Source organism: Saccostrea cucullata, unplaced genomic scaffold (assembly GCF_032062105.1).
Source record: "Saccostrea cucullata isolate Sc308-1 unplaced genomic scaffold, CSIRO_AGI_Scuc_v1 ctg16943, whole genome shotgun sequence".
NCBI classification, from domain to species: Eukaryota; Metazoa; Mollusca; class Bivalvia; order Ostreida; family Ostreidae; genus Saccostrea; species Saccostrea cuccullata.
In genome coordinates, this window is record NW_026938296.1 from 2960 (window position 1) to 11621 (window position 8662).

At 31.9% G+C, this 8662-nt stretch overlaps 1 pseudogene; it reads left to right on the top strand.

Moving 5' to 3' along the window:
• The first annotated feature begins 219 nt into the window (after positions 1 to 219).
• Positions 220 to 8525, top strand: LOC134249931 (chitin synthase chs-2-like; annotated as a pseudogene).
• The last annotated feature ends 137 nt before the right edge of the window (positions 8526 to 8662 follow it).

Genomic DNA, 8662 nt, shown 5'->3' on the forward strand with positions numbered 1-8662 from the left:
ATAAATCAATTGTCATGTCCAAACTTGAATATTGTTTTTCAGTCTGGGCACACATACAAACAACTCAAAGATGAATTAGAAAGTGTACAAAGACAAGCTGCACGTTATGCCACACATAGATACCATAATACAAGTAGTGTTTTAAACATGTTACACCATCTGAATTGGCCAACATTAGATCATAGAAGAAAAATATGTAGATTGATAATGTTGTATAAAATGACAGACAAATTAGTGGCTATAGATCAAAACCTTTATCTAGTACCTCAGACAACGACCATCACACGTAATACCAGTCCTCTTCACTTTCAGACCTTAAGTAAGCGAACAGATTACAATAAATTTAGTTTCTTTCCCCAGACAGTAATTTTGTGGAATTCTCCTCCACACTCAGTGGTGGCAGCGGCCTCCCTGGACCAGTTCAGAACTCTGGTCCCAAGTTATATTTCATAACTCTTATATTCATAGAGCTAATCAGAGTAAAATGTAAATATATATATATATAGATTATACACTTGTTTTATGCACAATGTAAATTGTTTTCCAAAGCACTTAGTTAATTTAAACTTTTCATGGCACTTAGTTTATTTCATTTACTTTTAAATTTTTTTTTTCTTACACTTTCATTTAAAATTTAGAGGTCCGTTTGCGCAGGGCCAGCGTATAATCATCATGTTTGATGGAACGCTGTATAATGTAGATGTAGAGTTTGCATAACATTTGATTAGTCATTTAACTCAAAGTGATTACACCTTTTATAATAATCAGCATATGCTGGAATTGTTCTTTTGGTCACTTACCCTGAGTAACAGTAGGCACTTATAACAGGTCCACTTGTTTTCTCAAAACAGACCCAAACGTTGTCAGCTGTGTTTCAAAGTTACATCACCAACTCTAGGCAAACGTATGTTAAGCCTTAATTTTCCAGAGAGAAGAATAATCTAATGCACAACTTTGATCTCCGAGATACACTATGTTTATACTAATATGTATAAATTATCCAAGTTATGAAATATGAATCAAAATAAACCGCTGTTAATGACTTCATGAGTTACGCAGGAATCCATTGCTTTTTACAATCCCCGATTGACCTTTTACATGCATATATCATTAGCAAAATCAAAATGGCGAACCCGAACGTGCAATAGGACTATATTGACCATTAGAATCTTTATAACCCTTTGCTTGACAGACGTTAAACATGGTACACTTGATCCCTTTGAAGAGTATATAATTCCTATTGATTTTGAGGTCACATGCAAGCTTTAAGGTCAATGGTGAAAATGGACATTAAAATATATCATGTATATTGATAGCACAATATGTAGAGAACCCTATGCTTGACAGACAAATGTAAAAGTAAATACTGAAAGGTTAAGTTCATTTTTTAGGAAAATGTTGAATCAAGTCAAGAAACACCAATGGATAGCCAAGAAAGCCCAGTTTCAGAGGCATCAATTTCTGGTATCGATCGCCTATCAAAACTTGCAGCGTGCAACAAGAGTCATGCTAAAACACTTAGAGGGTCATTTGTTCGTTCAAGTGAGCAATCAAGAAGAAGATATTGCTGCCAAAGCAAATAAATGCTTCTCTCTTCTTTTAAAGAAATATGTCCTGGAGAAAGTGATGCCTTAAAAGATGCAATGTTTTAAAAATTAGAAAAGTTTCATTACAAGTCACCGACACTTATTGAGGCTCTAACTGAGAGTAACCTAAAAGCTGAGACACCAACAGTTGGGCGTCAAATATTATCTATTCTTACCACTCAGACCAGTTTTCAAGATGTTAATACCACGAGACAATTGTCCGAGCCGCAGTGAATTTGCAATCAAGTATAAAATTTGATCAAAAATCAAAAAAAAAAGTATAGCAAGTAATTAATTTTATGTACTACGTATTTGTAGCTATAGATATTATTGCACCATGTGATTAGGCCTCATATGGACCTATGACCTGTGAATAACTTCATACAGATATGAAGTTATTAGTTCTCTGCTTGTTTATATAATAGAAAGATACCACAAAAGTACATGTATATATTTGTTAATAAATGTATATTAATGAAAGAAAAACATGCTTTTCTCATTCTGTTACAAATTTTTGTTAAACATTTCCAATTTGATATTTTGTAATGGACAGAATAATGAGTTCTTGTTGTTCATAAATCTTTTTAGTCAGTAGAACATTGTATGCATGTGTACTACAAACACAAATTTGTGTACTACAAATTGCATTTCTCCCAATCTTTTGATAAATATGTAATCCGCTCTGAAATGAAAGCAAAATTGAATTAAAAAACTATCGCAAATAAAATGAAATTGAGTTCTAAACCATACACTTGTATGAAACTTGTGCTGGTAGTAATCCTGTCATGATTTATTTGATGTGCAATTTCTCTTCACAAGTCTTTTCAGACACTTAAAAAGGTCTAGATGTTGCTTGTAACTATTGCGTATTGAATTCTTACCATGCATTTCCCAAGTTTTCGGAACAAGCTTGAAATATTGCAAAAATTGTACTTTTTTGGCATAGTGCCAAAATGTACAATTTTAAAGATATGATTGCTCTTTTGTATGAATTTTAACCTTTATTTATCAAATGTTTTTTTTTAAGTAGACTATGCTTAATATTGACTAACAATTACATTTCTTCTCAGTACTTGATAATTTAAAAAAAATCACTCAGAAATAGAGTAAGTTGCAATTTTTGGCAAAGTGCCAAAAACATATAACTTTCTCGTCATGGTTTCTCTAGACTGTGATGTTTGTCCATCAATTTTATTATACTTTTTAAAAGTCAAGATTATGCTTGTTTACTGTTTTTGACTGCATTTATTCCATGTATTAGCCAAATGTTTGAAAATCATGCATGAAAAAACAGCAAAAATGCACTTCTTGGCACAATGCAAAGTAATGAAAAATTGAATGTACACTATGCAAACACCTTTTATTACAGAGTAATAATGATTGCAGGTATAAAAAGATCTATCTGTAGAAAAATTAAATTTATAATTATTTTTTTTTATTTACATTAAAATTTAATTTACTGTGGGATGAAAAAGGGTCAAAAATGGGCTTATTTCACAGCTATAGAACCACTGCTTGGTTACCATAGCAACGGTTGATTATTTGTTTGTTTTTTATTCATATTTGTGCAAGATAAAGGAAAAGAAAGCCAACAACTGCAAAATCATTGAAATCGGTGACATCAAGTGGCCAGGCCTCTTTTAATTTCTCTGATGTTTACATAGAATCAGTGTTAAACAACATCTACATTTGAGAAAGGGAATTTAAATTTTCGCTTTCAGCATAATAGTCAGTTTGTTGATTTTTAATAAGCCTTGCAAATTGATACTTTTTTTAATGTATGTTTTGTGTACATAATACTTCATATTCATGCAGTGCATGTATTTTGTAAACTAGATTTCAAACCCAAGGGTTCATAGTCTTCTGCTAGTGTTCGTGATATGTACTCCGTATGTTATGACATTTCTTGCAAGCTGCTGGAGAGTTTTCTTTGGAAATATAAAACGGCCTTCATTTACAACAGTGCTTATGGTAATTAATTATTTCAATAAAAAGGAATATTATCTAAACTAATATATAATATATCATATATTGATATAATAGAAACGTTAACAAAAAAAAAATTTTAATTGCAGTGTGCGGGGATAGAAGTGCTACATTCAATTGGGCTGTGTGTGCTAGTGTTTAAACTCTTGCCTGATCTAGGAGCTTTACAAAGGATATGTCTTTTGAGTGCTACAGCATTACTTCCAAGCGTTCTCAAATTATTTTCAATTCGGGAATTGCAATCGTTTAAGCCCGGAAGAAAATTAGGAACAATAATGATGATAATTGTTGATATAGTCGCCATTGTTATGCAGATGTCGGCAATTCTTTTTCTCCTTCACCCGTATTTCAAGTTTAAGCCAGAAACATATCAACCAATAAATGCCAATGAAACACAGGTACTCGACAGCGGTATTTTCAGTGAACTTTCCACAGATTTAAGTTGGTATTTCAAGGTATTACTATCGCTACTTCTCTGCTCTCGTATCATGGCGGAAAATTTTGTACTTGATAAGGCTTGCTTCTCAGAAGCTGCTCGACAGAATATCCGAAAAGTAAGATATGAGTTACAGGAAAGCCGACCTTACATATACATCTTTGTTTCATTCCTCAAAATTGCCATCACCATTTTGTTCGCACGTCTTCTCGTCGGGGAATCCATTGGATTGTTGAAAGGTGAATTCTGGTCTGAAGTAAGAGATTACAAAAAAGTTGCCTACTTCTCGGATATCATTGCACTTATAATATCCAGCTTCGTTCATATATTCTGCTGCATACACTTCCTGTAAATTACAGATGCAGCAAATCTCGTTCTCCCTACCTCGCCTACTATCAACGCCGCTTTTTATTGTACTTTTGACATATTACTGCGAAACAAGTGAGGATTATATTTCGATGTTTTCTACTAATAATATAGATTGCGACGATGAGATGTTAGGCGATTATTTTTATATTATGATTTTTGGACATTGGTTTTTGTCCATATATTGGATTGGTCAGCACATCTGGTATCCTTCTCAGGAACGTTTGGCTAAAGAAAAAACGTAAGAATGCAAAAGAATTTGCAAATAATATTATGCAAGTTTCAGAAAATTCAAAAAAAGATGAAATATAAAACATAAATGATTTGTGTATTCAAATTTCCTTTAACAGGTTGTTTGTTAATCCGCTGTATTGTGGAATACTGTTAGAGCAACATTTGGTAATGAACAGAAAACGAAGGAACCAAAGCATTTATAAACGAGAAATAAAGAAAAATGAGAAAAACATAGTAGAGTTTACGTAAGTTATTAGTTGTTCTTACGCATACAACACAAAAAAACAAACCTAACATGATTAGTATCAAATTAAATGCACGTTTGAAATTAAGATATTGTTAATCGTGGCTCAAGAGATCTGGCATAATAATTTTTTGGAAGTTTTTACATTCATGATTAAAATTTACATTGAAGTATTTAGTTGGTGCCTTCTTTTTGAGTGGACAACATACTGCATTTAGGCCTGTTTATAACTAAGTTTACACAGTAACTGTTATTTTAGTAGTAATGGACCAAATAGGGTTGTTACTTTCGCTTGTCCAATATTGGTTTGTGTGTGAAAGGATGTATGTGAGGCAGTATAGGTTTGTAAATGCGTGTGTGAGAGGGAGAAAGGGTGTGTGTGTGTGTGTGTGCGAGAGAGAGAGAGAGAGAGAGAGAGAGAGAGAGACGTTTATCTATGCGATTAATAAACATATGATAATCTATTGCTTTAAGTATGGAATATGAAAATAACGTTACATTATTTTCCAGCCTGGAGACTGACAGCATACAGACGTATGTATTTTTTTTATTTAATTTTTCATGGAAACATTTATATATTTTGACAAAAAAAAAGTACTCTCTCATAAAATGGTACATATTTAAAAAGATGATTAAATTGGGAAAGAGTTCATCGAGGATTTGTAATTGGATGATCCCAGGAAGGAATAGAAGCCCACGATATTTTGAATTTCTCAGATATGCAGTGCACGTTTTACCTGGAACCTATTGTAATACATGTACAGGAATCAAGATCAGTGAGAGCCAAATAAGCATAAACACCCATATTTTAAAAATGGTATTTCTAGGATTAATGCCAACAAATAAAGGATATAACTACCATAACTAGTAATACCTACTTAAGACCTTCTTTAAATCAGTTTCGACCTACTTGAATTAAAAAATTTTGTTTCCCTCATCAATAAAATTTGAAAAAGGGAAAAAAGTTGTATAACATTCTACTCACAATAAGGTATGCGAAGAGGGAAAAAAGTTCCAGGTTAATAAAAGTTCTACCCTGACGGGCTTATGTTTTATATGAAAAAAAAATGTTAGAAAAAAAGATTATATGTATTTATACGAGGGTCATTCAAAAAATACGTAGACAATGTCCTCAATCATCATATTATTCTTATAAAAATTTATTATACATATTTTTATATGTGTAAAACATTTATTTTGTCAGTGTTTAAAGTTTCATTCCATTTGTTTTAATGGAACTCGTGTTAGACAATTTTAAAAAGAAACATATTTTGTCATCACGGAGCATGGTTACATGTAACGACACTATGGCGTCAAAAACAACGTCGAAAAATTTTCTTAAAATTACTCTGCCTTTTCATTTCATCCACTGTTTGTTGCTTCTTCTGGATTCTTGAATCTATAGCCCTTTACACCTAGTTAACCAACAATTGTTTGAGTACCTTAAGTAAAATGGAAAATATTTTAAATTGAAAGTTAAATTTCAAATTCTTTATTGCGTAACTCTTGTTTTCACAAGTTCCGCAAAATAAAATCGCAAATCACATTTTATGACGTTGCTAACTCTTTGAAAAGATTTTTCTATAATTTGTTTCTTCGCAGATCGTTCGTGGTCCGATTCCAAGTTTCTTGCACTCAAACAATGGTCATTCCCATTATAAACAAATGCATAGCACTTTTGCATCAATTTCCTGGTTCATCAAGCATTCTCAAGAGTTTCTTTTAAAGGTTTCCCGAATGCAAAACAAAATTTTATCGGTACTCCTAGCTCCGTGACGTCCTTCAACGTCATCATTTTTTGCTTCCTTTCATGAAGTCTATCTGCCTTTAAAGATTGATATCTTTTAAACGAAATGATGTATCACATTAAATTTAGCATACGAAGTAATTGAACAATTTTGAATTTAAACATTTCAATTTTATTTCATTGAAGGGCCATTTATCAGAGGTATGACTCTAGACATTATAGTGTATAATTAGAAAATAGATCAATTTTTACCCTGCTCCGTGACCCCATTTTTCTGTCTTAAATCTTTGATAATTTTGATAATTATCAAGATATTTTCCAATTTTTTCGCTCAAATTATTTGAATTCATTGTTACAATATGTGTAAAAAATTTCGTTTTAATATGACGTTAAATAAAAAGGTTATGACAAAAGTCTACGAACTTTTTGAATGGCCCTCGTAGTTGTTATTTTGCACATGGATTCAACTAAACATATATCGCGCTATTTTCATAAACTAAAAATAAATGGTAAGTCTTTTGAATATTGTAAAAATCAAAGGTTTAAAACTTGTATGCAATTTTTGTTTGTCGGGTGACTTTCAACAAGATCATCTTGCTCAGAATATTTAATTTCTGTAATCATGGTAATATCCATGCCTTGTATAAAAATACACCATAAAATCACATAAAATATTTTGGATGCTCGGGTTTCTTTTTGCTTCATTCAAATTGCCTTTTCATTATCAGCGCACAAAGTAATTTTTGTCTCAATACATGATATGAAAGATATATCCCTATTTTTTGTGGTTAAAGTATCGATTTGTTTTATAGGGAGTTGAATGATGAATCCAAAGCGAATTTGAAATCCCTCCTCTTGTTTACGCATGTGCGACTATGTGGCATGAAACTCGCTTTGAAATGGTTCAACTTCTAAAATCTTTGTTCAGGTTGGTATTTTGATATGCATTTCGAAAATTTATCATTATTTGATGTCCTTGGTAAATTTCTTTCGTCATTTTTTAAGGCTAGATGAAGATCAGTTTAACAGAGCGGAAACATACAAACTTGCAAAGAAAGAAAATGAATATGAAATGAACGAAACTAACCTACCTGAAGACTACTATGAATTGGAAGGTGATTTGAAAGCCAAGAAATTTTTATGTGCTGATTTTTTATCACTAGATAAACAATTCTTGCTTATAAAAGTAAGTCACATTTCCTTTTTTTCTTTTACTATTTATTTAGCTCACATTTTGTTTGATGACGCATTTAATAAAAAAGGCAATGTCAACGACTTTGTGGAAACATTTGCATCCGTAATAAATGAATCTGCAAGGTATGTAACGATCGAACGAAGTGAAAACATGCGATAATTTTATTTGAAAAAAACTTTCTCGTCAGATTGCACTCTTCATGTATTCACATTATTTACAGCCTAGAAAACAATATCTTTTTAGCGCTGTTCATGGGGAGGCGTTTGAACTTGAGAAACCTTTTATTTTTCCCACGGTTTACGGTGGTCAAGTGATATATAGGATGCCTGGTGGAAATCTAATGTTCATCCATTTGAAAGATAAATCAAAAATACGTCACAAGAAAAGGTGGTCACAGGTTAGGCTTTCTTTTTAAACAATACATAAATGTTATTGAACTGAAGAGTCTCATTAGTTTTCGAATACTTGGACATTTTAGAGTGTTTCATACAATTGTGTATTCTGGCTTTTAATATCAAAGCAAAAAACTGTTTACAAAGTTTTCTTTTTCAATATGTAACCAATTTTCCCTGAATCGAATAATATATCAACAGGTGATGTACATGTACTACCTGCTTGGCTATCGCTTAACAACTGAGATATCTCACAAAATCATCAAAGAAGATGAACAGAACAGTACTGGAGAAGTATCAGAGAGTCTGGATGATTTTGATATAAAACTAAAAGCAAAGGTACAAAGAAGCTTTGTATATTGGGGTTATAAATCAAACCGTACAATCATTTCATTATTAACAGTTGTTATTTCTCTTTCTCTCTCTCCAAAAAGAAAAAAAAAAAAAGAAGGGATATACATGTACACAGTCAACAG